This window comes from Urocitellus parryii, chromosome 11 (genome assembly GCF_045843805.1).
Source record: "Urocitellus parryii isolate mUroPar1 chromosome 11, mUroPar1.hap1, whole genome shotgun sequence".
NCBI lineage: Eukaryota > Metazoa > Chordata > Mammalia > Rodentia > Sciuridae > Urocitellus > Urocitellus parryii.
Window position 1 is genome coordinate 101,935,386 of NC_135541.1, and position 19,045 is coordinate 101,954,430.

The 19,045-nt window shown below is 37.4% G+C and overlaps 1 protein-coding gene across 4 annotated transcripts in view; it reads right to left on the reverse strand.

The window, feature by feature from the left end:
- Wdr47 (WD repeat domain 47) overlaps positions 1 to 12,166 on the reverse strand; it is a 68,253-nt gene extending 56,087 nt beyond the window's left edge. For all 4 annotated transcript variants that reach the window (XM_026402820.2, XM_026402819.2, XM_026402818.2 and 1 more), the window contains exon 1: positions 11,942 to 12,166. The gene's annotated coding sequence lies outside the window, so the exon portion shown is untranslated. The remainder of the gene's footprint in view (positions 1 to 11,941) is intronic.
- Positions 12,167 to 19,045: the final 6,879 nt, after the last annotated feature.

The window sequence follows — 19,045 nt, forward strand, 5'->3', positions numbered from 1 at the left end:
TGAGCTAATATCCTTAGCCCCCTTATTCTTATTTTTGACAACTAAGTTGTGCAGGGCCTAAGTTGCTGAGATTGGTCTCAAACTCCTGCCTTAGCCTTCTGAATTGCTGGGATTACAGCTGTGGGACATTGTGCACAGATTCTCTTTGCTATATTCTAAGTTGATCACTATTCCTTTTATAGACTTTATCCAAAGAGGGTACAACAAAATTAATGAGAGTTCTACTCATTAAATTTTGATCACATTTCTGAACTATCTCCCTGAGATTATTCCTAGAGTACACCAGTTAGCAATTTTAGCACTCTTTCAAACCTTCTGATAAGTCTAACTAACAAAAAAAATAGCTTTTACTAATTTAACTCTCAGAAAAACTATTATTCCATTCCTATAGTAGATCTTAGAGGATACTTCATTACATGATCATGAACCAACAAAATTTAGTGCAAAATTAAACCTACAATTTTCTTTTATTGATACTAGGGACTGAACCCAGGGCACTAACAATGAGCTACAACCCTAACCCTAAAAATAAAATTTTCTAATGTAGTTCAATATAAATACGTTACAGGCTTCATATTCAACATTTAATTTAAATATTAGTCAAAATATTAAGTAATTCTAGAGTGAAATTTACAGCAATAGTCTCATTTTAATTCAAATCAGAAGTTCTGGCCTTGCTATACTGCCCACACTAGCCTTGAACTCCTGCTACAAATGATCCTCCTGCTTTAGCCTCCCAAGAAGCTGGGACTACAGGTACACGCCCCTGTCCCTACATGACTACAAATTGAATGCTGCATTCACTTCTGGTCAATAAATCCTAAAAAAAGAAAACACATTAAAAATATGTTTTACACTGGCTTTACAGAAAATGTATGCTAATTAACTTAGAATTGGTTCAGAGTTTTTAAAAAATCTAATTAAAAAGACAAGTTTTAATTCTATATTGTGAAATTCCCACTGGAAAAGTATGGTATTTTAATCACTCAACTAAGAATTTTTTTTTTAGAACCTTTGTTGTTGCTGGACACAACATCAACATGGACATATGCTTGATAATTATACTAATCATTCTTTTCTAAATCTCCTTGTGTAACTGAAACATTTATAGAGGATCCCAAAATCCTAACTATGTAATTTAGAGATGGTATGTTGTACACATATTTAAACATATGAACATATAATTCATGAATATTTCAAAATTGCCTCAAATTATGCATTGCTGAAAAGTTTGAATTCTTCTCCAATTCGGAAAATTCAATGATAAATACTTTTCCCTCTGCCCCAAAGGGAGCTATGAATCCAGAATATCTAACTCACTCAGGAACTACTAAAATTACTTTTTTCCCTTTAAGATGAGTTCTCACTATGCTGCCTAGGTTTAAATTCCTGGTATCAAGTGATCCTTCTATCTCAGCTCCTAGGACTACAGACATGCCCATTATGCCTGGTCCTAAAATTGTTTTAAAATGAGATATGCACACATAGGACATTTTTCAACTTATGTCAGCTGCACAGTTTGAGATACAAAATCACCAAAGACATGTTCTACCACAGAAGTACAGAATAAGGTATAGCAGTGGAGGCCTGACATTTCAACTAATGAGAAGTTGAGGCAGGAGGATCCCAAGTTCCAGGTTGGCCTGAACAACTTAATGAGAAAACCCCTGTCCTTCTAAATAAAATAAAATAAAATAAGCTAGAGATATATCTCAGTAATACAGTGCTTGCCTGTGTGAGGACAATCCCCTCCCCATTACTAAAAGGGGAAAAAAATATACGAAACAGATGTCTTGTTTACAACTGTTCTAAAGACTTTCAAAAAGATTGAGCTCTAGTCCTTGAATCCAACTGTTTAGTCAAAGTCAACTCTGAAAGCATCTTAGGTAGACCTGCCAGTCCATGGTACATTGTGAACATATTTAACATTATTAAAGAATTCACATAGGGACTATGTAAGGTGTAATCCACTGAAAATGCAAAACAAAATGGGAAAAAAAAATGGGTGTCTCAGTATCTCCACGTTAAATGGAAATTTTTTTAAATCACAAAACATATCTATGGATTGGCTGTCAAAAAGTAAATTTTTATTTATATTCAATACCTGGACTAGGTGACATTAAAAAATAAGTTTTCGTTAAAAATAAGGTATCTGCCTGGGTGCGAGGGAGCACATCTGCAATTCCACTGAATCAGGAGGACTGCAAATTTGAGGCGATCCTCAGCAATTTAGCAAGACCCTAAGCAACTCGGCAAGACCCTAGCTCTAAAAAAAAAAAGAAAAGAAAAAAGAAAGAAAAGAGGGAGCTGGGGTTGTAGCTCAGTGGTAAAGTGCCTCTGGGATCAATCCCCCAGTACCAAAAAATAAAAATAAAGGTATCTGGAAATCAGCTGTAAAGTAGTATTTCAGTATTTAGTACTTAGATATAATTGGCATTCACAGAAACTAAATTCTAGATGGGATCTTATATGAACTCCCAGTGCTGTATCAGTAAAAAAAGATTAGAAGTATGTAGCAAGGGGCAAGAAATAAAATTATTTTTTAGAAATATAAGTTTGTAAAATGTTAACAATAGATAAGAATAAAAAACAAATAATGGGGCTGGGGTTGTGGCTCAGTGGTAGAGCACTGGCCTCAGCACCACATAAAAATAAATAATGGGGCTGGGGTTGTGGCTCAGTGGTAGAGCACTCGCCTCAGCACTACATAAAAATAAAAAAATAAAATAAAGGTATTGTGTCCAACTACAACTAAAAAATAAATATTAAAAAACCAAATAATGGTAGTAAAAATATATTAATTAGGCTTATGTTTCTATATATAGATATGGAAAAAGGTTCATGAAAAAAATATATCAGTGCTACCTTTATAATCAAATATAAATGTTCCTTTGCCTGATGTTTCTTACTAAAAACAGAATGGGAAAGAAGGAAAACAAAGAAGGATAAGAATGATTCAGAAGTATAAGATGAAGGGAATTAGGACACTGTCATTACAAATTTTATGGTCATGAAAAAGGTACTTAATGGCTCTAATTTCTATGATCTGCTTTCAAGTTTAAAATTTGCCTTAATTCAGATTTTAATAATAGGAAGAATATATTCTGGAAGTGGGAATATTAAGTATGGGACAATCAGAAGCCTCATATGTATAATGTCAGTTTAATAAGAAGGAAAAAAATTGATTTGCTTTAGATCATTTAAGCAAACAAAAGAAAATGTCTGCTAATCACCTAACATAACAGGATGTAGCATGTGTCCCTTTCTTACTGTTGTCAGCTGTTCTCTATTCATCCATTATTTTTTAAAATTTTTTAGTTATAGGGGCTGGGGATGTGGCTCAAGCGGTAGCACGCTCGCCTGGCATTCGTGCGGAGCGGGTTCGATCCTCAGCACCACATACCAACAAAGATGTTGTGTCCGCCGAGAACTAAAAAATAAATATTAAAAATTCTCTCTCTCTCTCTCCTCTCTCACTCTCTCTTTAAAAAAAAAATTTAGTTATAGATGGACAGAATGTCTTTATTTTATTTGTTTATTTTTATGTGGTACTGAGGATGGAACCCAGTGCCTCACATATGCTAGGCAAGTGCTCTGCCACTGAGCTACAGACCCTGCACTCATCGATTATTTTTAATTAACCTTCTGGAAATGTAAATGACTTTTGGCTTAGAGAAACAAACTATTTCTAAACCAGGTGCAGCTTTATATAACTATAAACTGAATTCAGTGAACATAAATTATATGCTACATATATATGTATAAGTATTTCTGGAAAAAAAGACATCAAAAATTGGCTGTGGGGCTGGGGATGTGGCTCAAGCGGTAGCGCGCTCGCCTGGCATGCATGCGGCCCAGGTTCGATCCTCAGCACCACATACCAACAAAGATGTTGTGTCCGCCGAAAATTGAAAAATAAATATTAAAAAATTCATTCTCTCTCTCTCTCTCTCTCTCTCTCTCTCTCTCTCTCTCTCTCTCTCTCTCATTCTCTCTCTCACTCTTTCTTTAAAAAAAAAAAAAATTGGTTGTGTCCAAGAAGGAAAATCTAGATAAAGAATAGTAATGGGAGCCGGGAATAATCCCAGCCACTTAGGAGGCTGAGGCAGGAGTTCAAAGCCAGCCTCAGCAGATGAGAGAGGCACTTAGCAACTCAGCAAGACTCTGTCTCTAAATAAAATATAAAATGGTTGGGGTGAGGTCTGGGGCTGGGACTCAGCAGTAGTGCACTTGCCTGGCATGTGTGAGGCACTGGGTTCAATTCTCAGCTTCACATATAAATAAATTAAATAAAGGTCTACCAACAACTAAAAAAAATATTTAAAAGGGAGGGTCGTGATGTGGCTCAGTGGTTAACCACCCCTAGGTTCAATCCCTGGTACACCCCCCCACAAAAATAAATAAATATATATTTTAGATGTGGAAAAAGTTTCATGAAAAAATATATCAGTGCTACCTTTATAATCAAATATAAATCATATATATATGATGACTTTTTTATCATTTACCCCTTTAAAAACTTTTGAATTTTGTATTATGTACAATTTAATATTACCTATTCATAAAATTTAAAAAAAAACAAAACATAAGTAACTAGTTACTTGCAAATTACTGGAAGAAATTAGTAACGTATGTAATGAAGTGATGTTTCAGAATGATTTGTATTTTTTCCATAACCCAACACCTCTTTTCAGAACTGATTTATACATTTTTATCAATCTTTATAAGATTAAAGATTTGTTTTCATGTACACACCAATAAATAAATGTGTGTGTGTGTGTGTGTGTGTGTGTGTGTGTGTGTGTGTGTGTATACACACACAATTTTTTTATTGTTTTGGTACTGGGTATTGAATCTAGAGGGGTTTAACCACTTAGCCATAGCCCCAACCCTTTTTATTTTTTTACTTTGAAGCAGGGTCTCACTAAGTTATTTAGAGACTCACTAAATGATGAGTCTGGCTTTGAACTTCGGTCCTCCTGTCTCAGCCTCCAAAGTCACTTACAGGAAGCCCAGTTGAACCCACAAGTATTTTTAAAACAAACTAAAATTTTATAAGAGAAACAAAACCTAGTTTTTGAATCACACTGCTCAATTCAATCAATTACCCAGAAAAGGTAAAAAAGAAAACTGTCATCTTTGACACTGAACATAAAATGTTAACCTTCCATTCAATTAAACTTGCCACAACTTAAGTCAAGGTGGGGAGGGTAGGAAGGGAAAGAAGGATTAAATACAAATAGAGTTAAATCACCTATAACCATTCAAATGGCACCTTCAAATCAAAACTACCACCACCAAAACAAACACACAAAAAAAACCACCACCAACAACAACAAAAAACCCAGTTGAAAAGTGAACAAAGAATACAAACAATTCACAGAACTACAACCAAAAAAAATTTTTTTAAAGTTCAATCTCAATGATACAGGGTTAAGCATCCCTATTCCAAAAATCTGAAAAACTCCCAATTTCAGTTTTGGATTTTGAAGAATTTTGAATTATCAGATTAGGAATGCTAAATCAGTAAAATCTATGCAAATATTCCAAAATCTAAGTAATTCCAAAATCTTAACTATATTTGGTCCCAAGCATTTCAAATAAGAGTTACTCAATCTATAATACTAAAATAAGGTACTATTTATGGTCTACCAATTTTGCAAAAATCAAATCTGATAAATAAGGCATGGTGGCACATAAGCCTATGATCCCAGGTACTAGGGAGGCTAAGACAGGAGAATTATTTAAGTCCAAGGAGTTCAAAGTCACCTGGACAACACAAGGAGTCTCAAAAAAAAAAAAAAAAAAAAAAAAGATAATATCCAGTATTCAAGAGTTTGGGTAAAATGCCTTTCGTAAACTGTTGTTAGTAATGTAAACTGGGCCAGGCGGGGTAACCCGCACATGCCTGTAATCCCAGTGGCTCAAGAGGCTGAGGCAGGAGAATCCTGAGTTCAAAGCCAGCCTCAACAACTCAGCACAGCCCTAAGCAACTCAGCAAGACCCTGTCTCTAAATACAAAAATATAAAGGGCTGGGGATGTGGATCAATGGCCCAGTATACAAAAAAAAAAAAAAAAGAATGTAAACTAGGATAGACTTTGTATGTGTGTGTGTATTTGTGTGTATGTATGTACACACAAACACACACACAAATACACACACACACAATTTTAGTTATAGGTGAACACAATACTTTTATTTTTATGTATTGCTGAGGATCAAACCCAGTGCCTCACACATGCCAGGTGAGCGCTCAACCACCAAACCACAGCCCTATCCCCCAGAACAAACTTTTTGAGAGAGAATTTGACAGTATGACATTTTTTTTTACCTTTATTTATTTATTTATTTGTTTGTTTGTTTGATCTTGGGGAATCAAACCCAGAGCCTCAAACATGCTAGGCAAGCACCCTACCACTGTACCACAACCCCAGCCCGACAGCATGAAATTTTTACCTATAAAAAATATATGCAGAAGCCCAACATGGTGGCACACGCCTGTAATTCCAGCAACTCAGAAGGCTGAGGCAGGATGATCATGGGTTCAAGTTCAAGACCAGTCTCAGCAATTTAGTGATGACCTAAGCAATTCAGCAAGACCCTGTCTCAAAATAAAAAGTAAAAAAGCTGAGGATTTAGTTCAGTGGTTCAATTCCCTCTGTGAACAGGGCATAGGGGCACTCATCTGTAATCCCAGTAGCTCTGGAGGCTGAGGCAAGAGGATTATTATCACAAGTTCAAAGTTCAGTTTAGGAGGCTCTAAGCAATTTAGGGAGACCATCTAAAAATAAAAAAGGTTGGGGGATATGGCTCAGTGGTTAAATGCCCCTGAGTTCAATCTCTGGTACCAAAAAAAAAAAAAAAAAGACATAAAAACTTTGACTCATGGGGCTGGGATTGTGGCTCAGTGGTAGAGTGCTCGCCTAGCATGTGTGAGGCCCTGGGTTCTATCCTCAGCACCACATAAAAATAAAATAAAGATATTGTGTCCAACTACAAATAAAAATAAATAAATATTTAAAAAAAACTTTGACTCACAAATTCCAATTCTATTTATAGGGAACTTAAATAAGCAAAAAAAAATAAAATAAAAAAGAAATTTTAGAATTACATCTCAAAGTTCCTATTTTATATCTAAGTACCAACTAGAAGAGAATCCAAAAACAAGATTAATTACTATGCTTACAATGCAAAAACACTGGGCACTATTCTCATATCTAATGTTGTTTAATGGATCCTTTCAAACACCAGCCTTCACAAAACATAGTTTCCACATCCCATACCATACTGATCATCCTCCACGGTATATTTGTAAATCTCCCTCTTCAAGCACCTAAAATAGAACACAATACTCAACTGTGGCTGATCTGATCAACAACTATAATAGACTGAAACTAACACTTCTCATAATGTGGACATTTACTATGAACACACCTACAGTTGTTTTATATCATTTGTGGTTTTGCATTTTCCAGAATTTCATTTCCAAAGCTTCCCTTAAAGTTGGGGGGAAAAAAGCAATATAATTCTGTTTTTAAGTTTTCAAAATACCATTAAAAATGTTAAGCCAAAAATGGACATTTAGGCTGTAACTATTCGTTCTATAAAACTTTCTCAAAGATTTTAGTCAGGTTGCACTTTATCAACAAATAACAAGAATCATAAAACGTTGTACTTAACCATAAAAAGACACATTTTTAATTAAATGAGTCAAGTATAAACAGTGTAAAAATTATGTCCTTTTTTCATGTAGTACTCTCTCTATATAAAGTAGAATAGTGACTTGTAAAATGAGATAAATCTCCTAGTAGAGTAGTGAGAAAGTGATTAGTGTTCAATAAATGTAAATTTCTTCCCTTCAAAACTCATAGGCTTGACTAAGTTGGACGATGTGTCAAAAGGACCACTAATGAATGCTATGGGAGAGCTACTGTGCTCTGGATAGCAAATATAAAAATTTACTTTGGAATAAGTTGACTTGTTTTTAAAAATATTTTAGGTGTGATTTTTTAAACATTGGGAAGATCAATTAGACCAATTATGTTAAAAATGATAGGTAAAGAGGAAATTTAAAGATTAAACAGATGGCATGAAAAAACTCCTACTTGTGGTAATACCTGTTTAAAGTTAGTATCCATTTTAAAAATATTTGAGTATTTCTTAGTTTCAACACACCTATGAACACACCTACAGTTACCAAGTACAATGTTTAAGCTACTATGCTAAACAAGAAGTCACAAAAGAAGGTTATAAGGAAGGTGTGAAGTATTTTATAAGGATATCTTTATCCTTGAATAGAAATTCAAAAGGAAAAAAATAGTTAAAATATGTAAGAGTTAGCCATTTAATGTGGTGGTCTCAAAAGTGAAATATCCTTGGATGTGGGCCAGCAGGGGATTTAGAGTCTGAAGACCTGGGTTTGAGTCTTGCATATGAAAATAATGTACATAAAATATAAAGTACAGATTAACAAAAGAGAATTACATATAAAATGCCATTGAAAGTTAGGGGGTCGGTGGAATGTGATGGACATCATTATCCAAAGTACATGTATGAAGACTCAAATTGGGTGTCAACATACTTTATATATAAAGAGATATGAAAAATTGTGGTATGTATGTGTAATAAGAATTGTTATGCAAAAAAGAACATGTATAAAGGCATGAACTGGTGTGAACATACTCTATATACAAAGATATGAAAAATTGTACTCTATATGTGTAATAAGAATTGTAATGTATTCCACTATTGTGTATTTAAAAAAATAAAACTAAAAAGAAAGAAAGTTCTTAAAAAAAAAAAAAAAAGAAAGTTAGGGGGTAACAAGATTTCCTGCTAAGAATGAGTTTAAAGGATTTTTAGTATCCTAATATACAGAGATACATACCACATGCCAGACCTTGTGCTAAAAACTTTCAGATAGTATCTATGTAATTCTTATGACTCTATGATTGTCATTTTATGGATGATTACACTAACACTTAGAGATGTTAGGTATTTGCCTCTGAGGCAATTAAATGCAGAGCCAAGAATGGGATGACGGAATGTATCTGACTGAAATCCTATGACCTCTCTACTATAGCACTCTGACTTTAACAGGGATTAAAAAAGGGGAGGGGACATGATTAGGACTCAAGTGATGTTGAACCTAATATCAGTCAAAGTTTTAAAATTGCAATTCAGTTTATTTCTTGTGCTATGTAATGATATGCCATTCATTAGCTGGATTAGTCCAAGGTAAAGTTTCTTAGACTTTCCTTTGAGGACAGAAGAAACTAAACACATCCCCAGGGAGTTCTTAGCATGAAGTTGCTTTTGAAGTCTCGGAATTTTACTTTAGATTAATGGAATATTGCTTTCTCCATATGATCATTTTGCTTTAAAACAAAAATAATATTTTTACCCAAGTCTTCAAGTGAAACTGATAATTCCATAAATGTGTGCTATGTTATGTGAACAAAGGTTTATCTCTCAGCACAATGTTACATGTTTCTAATGGTCCAAATACTCCAGTTTGAAAACCACAGGTCAACAGGATAAAGTTATTTCTTCATTAGTCAAGAACCAATGATCCACATTCAGGATTATTCAGCACCAAATAAAAATTAGGTCAACTATTGATTACAGCTTTATTTGCAAGAAAGCAATTCTGACCTACATTTAGAAACACCCTTTGCTCCACATCACCACAAAAATAAAGAACCTCTGCCAAATGTTTAGGATGCACCTCAACAGTTCCTGTGAGCCCTTTAAAGTCACTGTAAAAAATTGGGCCCTAGACTTAGACATGTGAAATAGATCATGCAGAAATTTTTTCATTATTCTTGCCAATGCTCCTTCTATTAAAAGGTAATCAATAAGCTGGGTGCAGGGTGAGGAACACCTGTAATCCCAGTTACTCGGGAGGCTGAAATAGGAGGATTGTAAATTCAAGGAAGCCTAGGCAATTTAGCATGACACTGTCTCAAAATTTAAAAATGGGCTAAGGATGTAGCCCAGTACAAGAGTCTTGGGTTCAAACTCCAATACTACAGGGGACAGGTAATTAATCAACAGATGCCTTAAAATTTGTCCAAAGTGTTTTCTAATGCATTGTTATTCAACTTTAGAGCCCATTCACTGACTAAAACAATAATAAGTATTATACCATTTTATAGAACAAGAAACCAGAGTCAATAGTCCAGTAAATAGCTCTTCCAAGATTATAATCAGCAGCAAGAGAATTTTAAATACAGCAACCTGATTTCCAGCTTACTGATCTAAAGAAAACTGCACATATTTTTCATTTATCTTGAAGTGTTTTTCAAACTGCAACATAAAACCTATCAATGGTATCATTCAGTAATTGATAAATTCAATTTCACAAACCCAAAAAAAGACTAAACATAATTATATAATTAGAAATACAGGATACTATTCTTGTCTCTTTTGATACATTCCTAGTACTGGTTTTTGTTTGTTTTGTCCTGGTTCTTGGGTTTGAACCCAGGGCCCCACCAATGCTGGGCAAATGCTCTGTATCCCAGTCCCCTACTACTCCTTTTTATTATAAGAAAACAGGGAGGTGAAAAGGTGGGAAATAAACACAGGTTAAAAATCCCCTCATAATAATAATAGACATCCAAATTCAAATGTTCATTTTTTGGTTTTTTACCTTAATATACTGTTATGGCTTTCTTCCTGTGTTTCCCATAATTGTACCTTAATTTCTTTCCTGTTGGAAACAATCTACATCCTCCAAAAAACTATGGTAAAATAATTTGTAACATCTTCTTCCTAAATAAGACCTAGAGAATGTGCCATATAAAGGGAAAATGGTCTTTTGGGCGGTTTTCCTGCTTAGTAAAATGTCAATGCAACACTTGCCAACACTAGAGACAAAAAAATAAAAAAAATATTCTAACTAGATTTGCCGTGAAAAAAAGATTTATAACATTTTTAAAACCTACATGTTAATTTCTGCGGCACTAACTTTTTAAGCATTCTATGAACTTTACAACAAAGGAAAGAAAATAAGTGAGGATCACAGCCTATGAATCTGGGTGGAACAAAGACTTCTCCTTTCATTATGCAAAGAGAACCAAGTTGCCAAAAAAGCCCCTCTCAGAAACCATGCGTGGTTACCAACAGCACGTCTGGGTATAGAAAAGAAAAAAACCATCTGGTCAAAAGCTCTACCTACCTTCGCCCCCGCCCCTTTTATTAAAGGCCTCGCCCCAGAGCTAGAGCCCCCGTCTTTTTCTCCCCAATACAGGGAAGGCTTAACCCTATGAATTCTACAACCTCCCCTTTCTTTTACGCAGGCGCCCTGAGTACAACCCCCCGTTCCAAATCCAGTCTCTGCACCACTCTGAGACCCCCCAAAGCCTACTCTTACTGACCACTGACGTCAGAAAGACCAAACCCGGCCCCGCTCGGCTGCCCCGTGCAGCCGCCCGGCCCCCAGTACCGCCGCTCCCTCTCCGCCTCCAGGCCAAGGCGTGCCCAGAAAGGGACGCTAGCGCTCCCCTCAGTTCTGGCACCCGCTCCGCAGAGCGGCGAGGAAGGAAGCAGCAGCGCAGTCGGTCTGCTTCCCGCCCCTCAGCAGCAGCGTGGTGGCCACGAACGCTGCGGTCGCTAGCTGCTCGTTCCAGGGCGGGGGGCGTCGCTCTGCCCCTAGAACCGCGCTGGCAATGTGGGAAAGGTGTGGTCCGGGAGCGGCGGCCTCGAATGGAGGCCTGGCAGTTCCCAGGTCCCCATCCTGCAGCGCCGGGGCCTCACCCACGACCCGTCTCCACCCAAGCACCACCCAAACCTACCCAAAGCCCCTTCTCATGGGCCTCGAAAGCTACTCTCTGGGCTGAGGGGTCAGAGCCCAGTCAGCGGGAGACAGGTGGCGACGGGTGACCATGGCAACAGAGGTGTGCAGCGGCCCGCCCCCGCCTCCCGTAGTCTCTCACCTGAGGGCTCCGAGATGAGCCCGCAGAAGTGGCGAAAGGGAACGCAGCTGCGAGGCCGGCGGCTGGGGCCCGAAGCTGCCGGCTCCGGGCTGGGGAAGGAGCGCAAGGGCGGCGGTAAGGGGTTGGCGTCGGTCCTCCCTCCAGCCACCCGCGCGTCAGTCCATCAGTTCGTCAGCCCGTCCTTCTCGCCTCCGCCCCTCCCGGGCCGGCGACCGCCCAGTTCAGTCTTTGGCAGACTGCGGTTGTCAAGCGCTGCTGGAGCCGAACTCCAGCCACAAGCTGCAACCAATCGCAGAGTTTCCCCGAGGCGCCTCAGGACCCCGCGCGGGGCGGCCAGGCAGGTGCCTGCACGGAAGAGAGAGCCGGAGAGGCGGGCCCAGGGGCGGGAAGGGGCGTGCTCAGGGGCGTGCTCAGGGGCAGGAGGGTGGGTCCAGGAGGCGGGGCGGGCCTGGAGGGCGCGCTCCAGCGGGCTTGGGGATTGCAGGAGAGGCCAGTATCTCGGGCACAGACCCATAGCTGGCGGGTGACCCTGTGTCCCGAAATAGCGAGGACAGGGTTATCGTTTCCAAATAGAGATGTCTTGCGCCCAAGGATTGACTCTTAATACTTCTGCCGGATAATTTATTAATAAAAGCAATAAACAAGTCTTACCTCCTCTACTTCTCTGCTTTTCCAGGTTCCACTTCCTCGCTGAAAACTTTAGTAGCTTATTTGCCCCCTTCCTGGTTTCTCATTTTGTGAAATTGATCTGCCTTGAAGAAGTTTTCAGTTAAATGTGTTCACCATTTTTGCCTATGCCTTTATTCTCACTCCGTAAGTGCAGTGATATTCCACAAATATATGTGATGCTCAATCGAGCTGAATCAAATATTCAGGGAGTATAACCACATAGAACCACATCCAAAGGCATCAACATGTAAGAACCTGATCCTCACGAAGTCTGAAAGCCAGAGTGAGCTGGGCCTCCCCCCAAGTGGGAAATGGGGTATAAGATATTATTATTAAGAGAATAATCATCAAAAACATTTCTGGAAAGGAAGAATTTTGTCCAATAAGATAAAAGAAGCCATAGCTTTGAGGGAAAGGATCTAAGAGAAATAAGGGAAAACACAAAATCTTACCTGTAATCAATAGCCCAGTTTGACTAAATCTTCGGAAAAAATCATTATGAACCCTCTCGAATGATGCGTAACAGGCAAATAAATACAAAAATTTAATGTTATTTAGGGTCAGCAACTTAAGGAGGTCTGAGCAATTTAGTGAGATCTTGTCTCTAAATAAAAATAAAGGGAGCTGTGGTTGGTGATCAGTGGTAGAGCGCTTGCCTAGCACATGTGAGGCACTGAGTTTGATCCTCAGCACCACATAAAAATAAAATAAAGATGTTGTGTCCACCGAAAACTAAAAAATAAATTCAAAAAAATTCTCTCTCTCAAAAATAAAGAAAGAAAGAAAGATATTGTGTCTATGTGTAAGTAAAAAAAAAATTAAAAATATAAAAATAAAAAAGGGCTGTAGATATGGCTCAGTGATTAAGTGCCCCTGGGATCAATCCCTGGTACAAAAAGAAAGAAAGCAAACAAAAAGTGTTTTACCCAATGTTTAAATTGAAAAGTGAGCAGATACAATAAATCCTTGAAATTATCTCTCCATTATTGTGCCAGTATAATTCACCTAAGAAACTCCCTCTTAATCTTGACTCTCCAACAATAGCAGTTGCAAAAACAAGCATCATTTAAATACATATATCTTCAGTGAAACCTAGAGATACTCATCAGAGACAATAGACAAAAACATCCAAGCACCTACTAGAAGCAGAGGAGTGCTGGCGGGGGGGGGGGGGGGGGGGGGGGGGGGGGGGGGAAGAACCTGATTTTCTGGTATTGGATTGGGTTTGGCATCCATTAAGCACCAAATGAAGTGCTTTGCCTATGTTCTCATTTAAGCCTCACAATCTCCCTTAAGACACTTGCTAAATAATTCCCATATCAGAGATTAAGGAAAATAAATTGCCCAAGGTCATACAACTAATACACAGCAAGTCAGGATTTTAACCATTCTGACTCTTAAAATCATTTTCTTCCCACTCTACTTCACTGTATCAACTGGAAATCTTAGCTTTAAGAAAACAAATCTGTTTTAAATTTATGGGTTCTTCATCTCACTTTAACAATTCCTCTTTTTTGTTTTGGTTGTCTCTTTAAAGTTCCTCATGACATAAATTTTGTTGAGTAAATCCTCTTTAACATATTTTCTCCTATGAATTTTATATAAATTGGTAATTGAATCTAAAGACTTGATTGCATTCAGGTTCTTTTGGGGGATATAGACTACCGTATAAGATGGAGTCTTCCATTAGGAGGCATGTGGTGGCTGTTTGTTTCTTCCTATAATTTACCAACTACTAAAGATATGTGTGATTTTTAAAAATCAGTTATTATGGGGCTGGGGATGTGGCTCAAGCGGTAGCGTGCTTGCCTGGCATGCGTGCGGCCCGGGTTGGATCCTCAGCACCACATACAAAGATGTTGTGTCCGCCGATAACTAAAAAATAAATATAAAATTCTCTCTCTCTCTCTCTCTCTCTCTCTCTCTCTCTCTAAAAAAAAAAAAAAAAAAATCAGTTATTATTATAGATACACTGTCCAGTATGATAGCCACTAGCTCCTGTGGCTATTGAACATTTGATATGTATCTAACCTGAATCCAGATGTGCTGTAAATATAAAAATACATGTTATGTTTCAAGTACTTAGTACAAAACAGAAGAATGTAAAATTTCAGTAATTTGTTTATAAAGATTACGTTTTAAATGATAATATTTTGGACACATAGGATTAAATAAAACAATTTTTAGGGGCTGTGGCTGTGGCTTAGTGGCAGAGCACTTGCCTAGCATGTGTGAGGCACTGAGTTTGATCCTTAGCACCACATAAAATTAAACAAATAGAATAAAGGCATCTACAACTGCAAAAAAAAAAAATTTTAATTTTAATTAATAAAAATAAATAAATCCTGGGCTGGGGTTGTGGCTCAATGGTAAAACACTTGCTTAGCACGTATGAGGCACTGGGTTTGATCCTCAGCACCACATTAAAAAAATAAATGAATAAAATAAAGTTTAAAAAAACTTTAAAAAAAAGAAAATCTTATTCTGATGAGGTAGGGAAGGTTAGAGGTCTTGTTTATACCCCTTACACTCTAGGACATAGTGTTATATACATCCAATTTTTTAATAAATAATAATCAGCCTTATAAGAAGCAAATATATATCCTTTATATTTGGGGGTGGGGTGGGTAAAAGATAGGAAGGGAAGGAAACAGACACTGAAATATAAGACTTCTGGTACACTGTATCACTTGTACACTGACAAATGCATGGACTGTGTATTTGCTTCCTAATGTAACATCAAGTTTTACTCTACAACCTTAATAGCTAGCTGTTAGCCTACATATCACCTTTCCTTCTATACTCAGCCACACTGGTTAAGAATAGATCTTGTCTTTCACTCTAGTTGCTGCAATAGCAGCAAATTGTTCAGAAAGGACAAGGTTTTCTTAGATGAACTGTCCTTAGATCCCAAGGTACTGTCCCAATCATTCAACAAATATTTGCCAAATGCCTATGCTAGGTCAGAAACTAGGTTGAGTACCATTTAGAAATGCAGGTTCTAACATAACAGAATGATTCATGGTGCCTGTAACTTAAATGCCTGCAGGCTAAGGTGGACCCCTTTCATTAGAACTCTCAAGTGACATTTCTAAAAAAGGGAATTGAAAGTTTTGGTTTTCCCAAAACAGTAGAAAGAAATCCAAGCTAGGAAATCTTCGCTTGAGTTCAGGAGGGTTCACTGGGGATAAGAAACTTGTTTTTAAAAAATCCACTCTTGGGGCTGGGGATGTGGCTCAAGCAGTAGCGCGCTCCTGGCATGCTTGCGTCCTGGTTCGATCCTCAGCACCACACACAAACAAAGATGTTGTGTCTGCTGAAAACTAAAAAAATAAAATATTAAAAAAATATATCTCTCTCTTTAAAAAAAAAAAAAGATACTTCTTTATGAAAACATTCTCTGTCCTATCACCTGGCTTAGACTTTCCTTTCTCCTTTAAAAAAAAAAAAATCCACTCTCATTACTAAAACTTACACATATCAATGAATTTTGGGCTTCAGAGCCAGTAATGTCCCAGATTTGGGGGGAAAAAAAATACCTCCTCTGCTATTTCTCCTTAATAATTAAATGATAATGAAGTAGAATTACCTGTGTCTACCAGGGCTTCTATCTGGACTTGTAGACAAAGCATAAATTATACTTGTGATTAAACCTGGTAGAGAAAAACACATTCTTGTCTCAACATAAAAGAGAAGTTTTTCTCTATGTCAAATAATATCTGACACATAAAGTGTTTTGTTTTGCAAAAAAAAAAAAAAATCTCATTTTAATCAAGTCATTGAAATGTTCTAAATTCACAAAAAAGGAAAATTAAATGTTAGAAATCTTTATATAAATGTATATCTTTAAAATAGATGTTTTACAATAGGTTAGTAGTTTCTAGTAACATGTTTGAGGACATTAGTAGAACTTGCTATGAAGATGAAAGAAATTCACCAAAATTAATTCAGATAGGTGTCTTATAGTAAATTCATATGCTCCTAGCCAGATGTGGTGGCCCATGGCTGAGGAAGGAGGATCACAAGTTTCAGGACAGCCTGGACAACTTAGTGAGACCCTGTCTTGAAATAAAAAAATAAAAAAGGTTGGTGATGAAGCTTAGTGCCCTGAGTTCAACTTTCATATCAAAAGCAAAAGTTTACACCCCCCCAAAACTAAAAAAAAAAATCCCATTTCAGAAAATTTAAGCATAGTATTAGCATTTTACAGATTAGTCAGTAAGTACACTCTTTCCTAAAAAAGTCAGTTCTCTGTAATAGTCATGCAAAGGCAAATAGCAAATGATACGTTAGCAACGGTTCTTCCTAGCCTAAAAGCATACATATTCAGGATATAGCTCAGTAGTAGCACTCTATGCTTGCCTAGCACATGTGAAACTCTTTGAGTTCCACCCCCAGCACCACAAACAAAAAAACACCCAAATATTTAGGGGCTGTTTACCAGACTTTCTGTGCAAATAGTAAAATAGAAATATCAGTACTACAAACAACATGCAGGATTTTGTAAAAAAAGTTCAATTTAGGGGCTGGGTTGTGGCTCAGGGTAGAGCACTTGCCCAGCACGTGCAAGATGCTGGGTTCAATTCTCAGCACCACATAAAAATAAATAAAAGTATTGTGTCCAGCTACAACTAAATAAATAAATAAAATAAGTTCAATTTAAAATGCCTACCAATCTATTTGTAACATATAAGAAATATACTTACTTCTCGGGGCTGGGGATGTAGCTCAAGCGGTAGCACGCTCGCCTGGCACGTGTGCGGCCCAGGTTCGATCCTCAGCACCACATACCAACAAAGATGTTATGTCCGCCGAGAACTAAAAAATAAATATTAAAATTCTCTCTCTCTCTCTCTCTCTCTAAAAAAAATAATAATAAAATAAAAAAGCTAATCTTTTTTTTTTTAAAGAGAGAGTGAGAGGAGAGAGAGAGAGAGAGAGAGAGAGAGAGAGAATTTTTAATATTTATTTTTTAGTTCTCGGCGGACACAACATCTTTGTTGGTATGTGGTGCTGAGGATCGAACCCGGGCAGCACGCATGCCAGGCGAGCACGCTACTGCTTGAGCCACATCCCCAGCCCAAAAAAGCTAATCTTATAAAAAAAGAAATATACTTACTTCTATAACTTCATAATTCCATTTTTCCAGATACCATATGGAAAATTATATTTGGGCTATGCCTTAAATATGATAGATGACTAATAAGTACTTATCTGATACTATGTACCAAAACTTTCACCTCCATCCTATTCCATAATTTATGTTTGAATAGCTCATGTAGTAATTTACTAGGACCAGGGAAATGAAGCAACTTTCAATAACACAGCTAACATTTTGCTCACAGATCACCCATTCATACCTTTAGTCTCTCCTGTGGTTAAGAAAGAAGGCACGAGGCCTAGAGAATTGGTAATGTTTGGGGATACAAGCAGAGCTTCAAAACGTTCTTGATTTTTGGGAACAATATTTAGTGTTGTCAGCTATTATGAGCAACTGATTTTTCCCCATAGAACTAGGATGGAAAATTGCCCTTTTTGAATAACTTTTGAGATCAAAGTTCAAATGAACCGGAGATATGTAAAGTCACTTTAAAGTGACAACTGGGCATGGTAGTGAACACTTATAGACTCAAGAGACTCAGGAGGCTGAGACAAGAAGGTAAGTTCAAAGCCAGGCTCAGCAACTTAGGGAAACCCTAAGCAACTTAGCAAGACCCTGACTCAAAATAAAAAATAAAAAAGGGCTGGGTTAAGCACCCCTGGGCTAAATCTGGATGCTAAAAATAAAAGTAAATAAAGTGACAGAGAAAATGCTTGGATGGGGATTAACAATGGTCATTAAAATTCAAAAGTTTCCAGGGTCAATAACAAGACAATACTGAAGGTGGCTCCCTGGGCAACCCACCTTCGGTGTTACTCAGGCCCAGGTGATTTTCTGTTAACCCTATTCTATGTCACCTAGTACTCTAGATAATGCATTTATGTAATTCGAGCCTCATTATGATTCACCCTCATAATTCTGTTTCAGGCCAGGTACAGTGGTGCATACCTGCATTCCCAGAGACTCAGGAGGCTGAGGTAGGAGGATTGAAAATTCGAGGCCAGCTTGGGCAATTAAGCTATCTCAAAAAAAAAAAAAAAAAAAAAAAAGACTGGGAATATAGTTCAGTGACAAAGCACCCTTGGGTTCAATCCCCAGTACTGGGGGAAAAGAAAATTCTGTTTCAGTTTCCTACATGTGTCTGCCTAGAGAAGAAAAGAATGCACTGGTCACATTGTTTAAAATTTATTTCTGTAAATTGATATCCATTTTCTTACATTGGTCTCATAAGCTTGGTTTCTATGAACCCATTCCAGGAGAGATGTGTTCTCCATTTGCTGATGAAATCAGTTTCTGGACCTGCAATGCTGCAAATCAAACTCTGGAGAGTACGT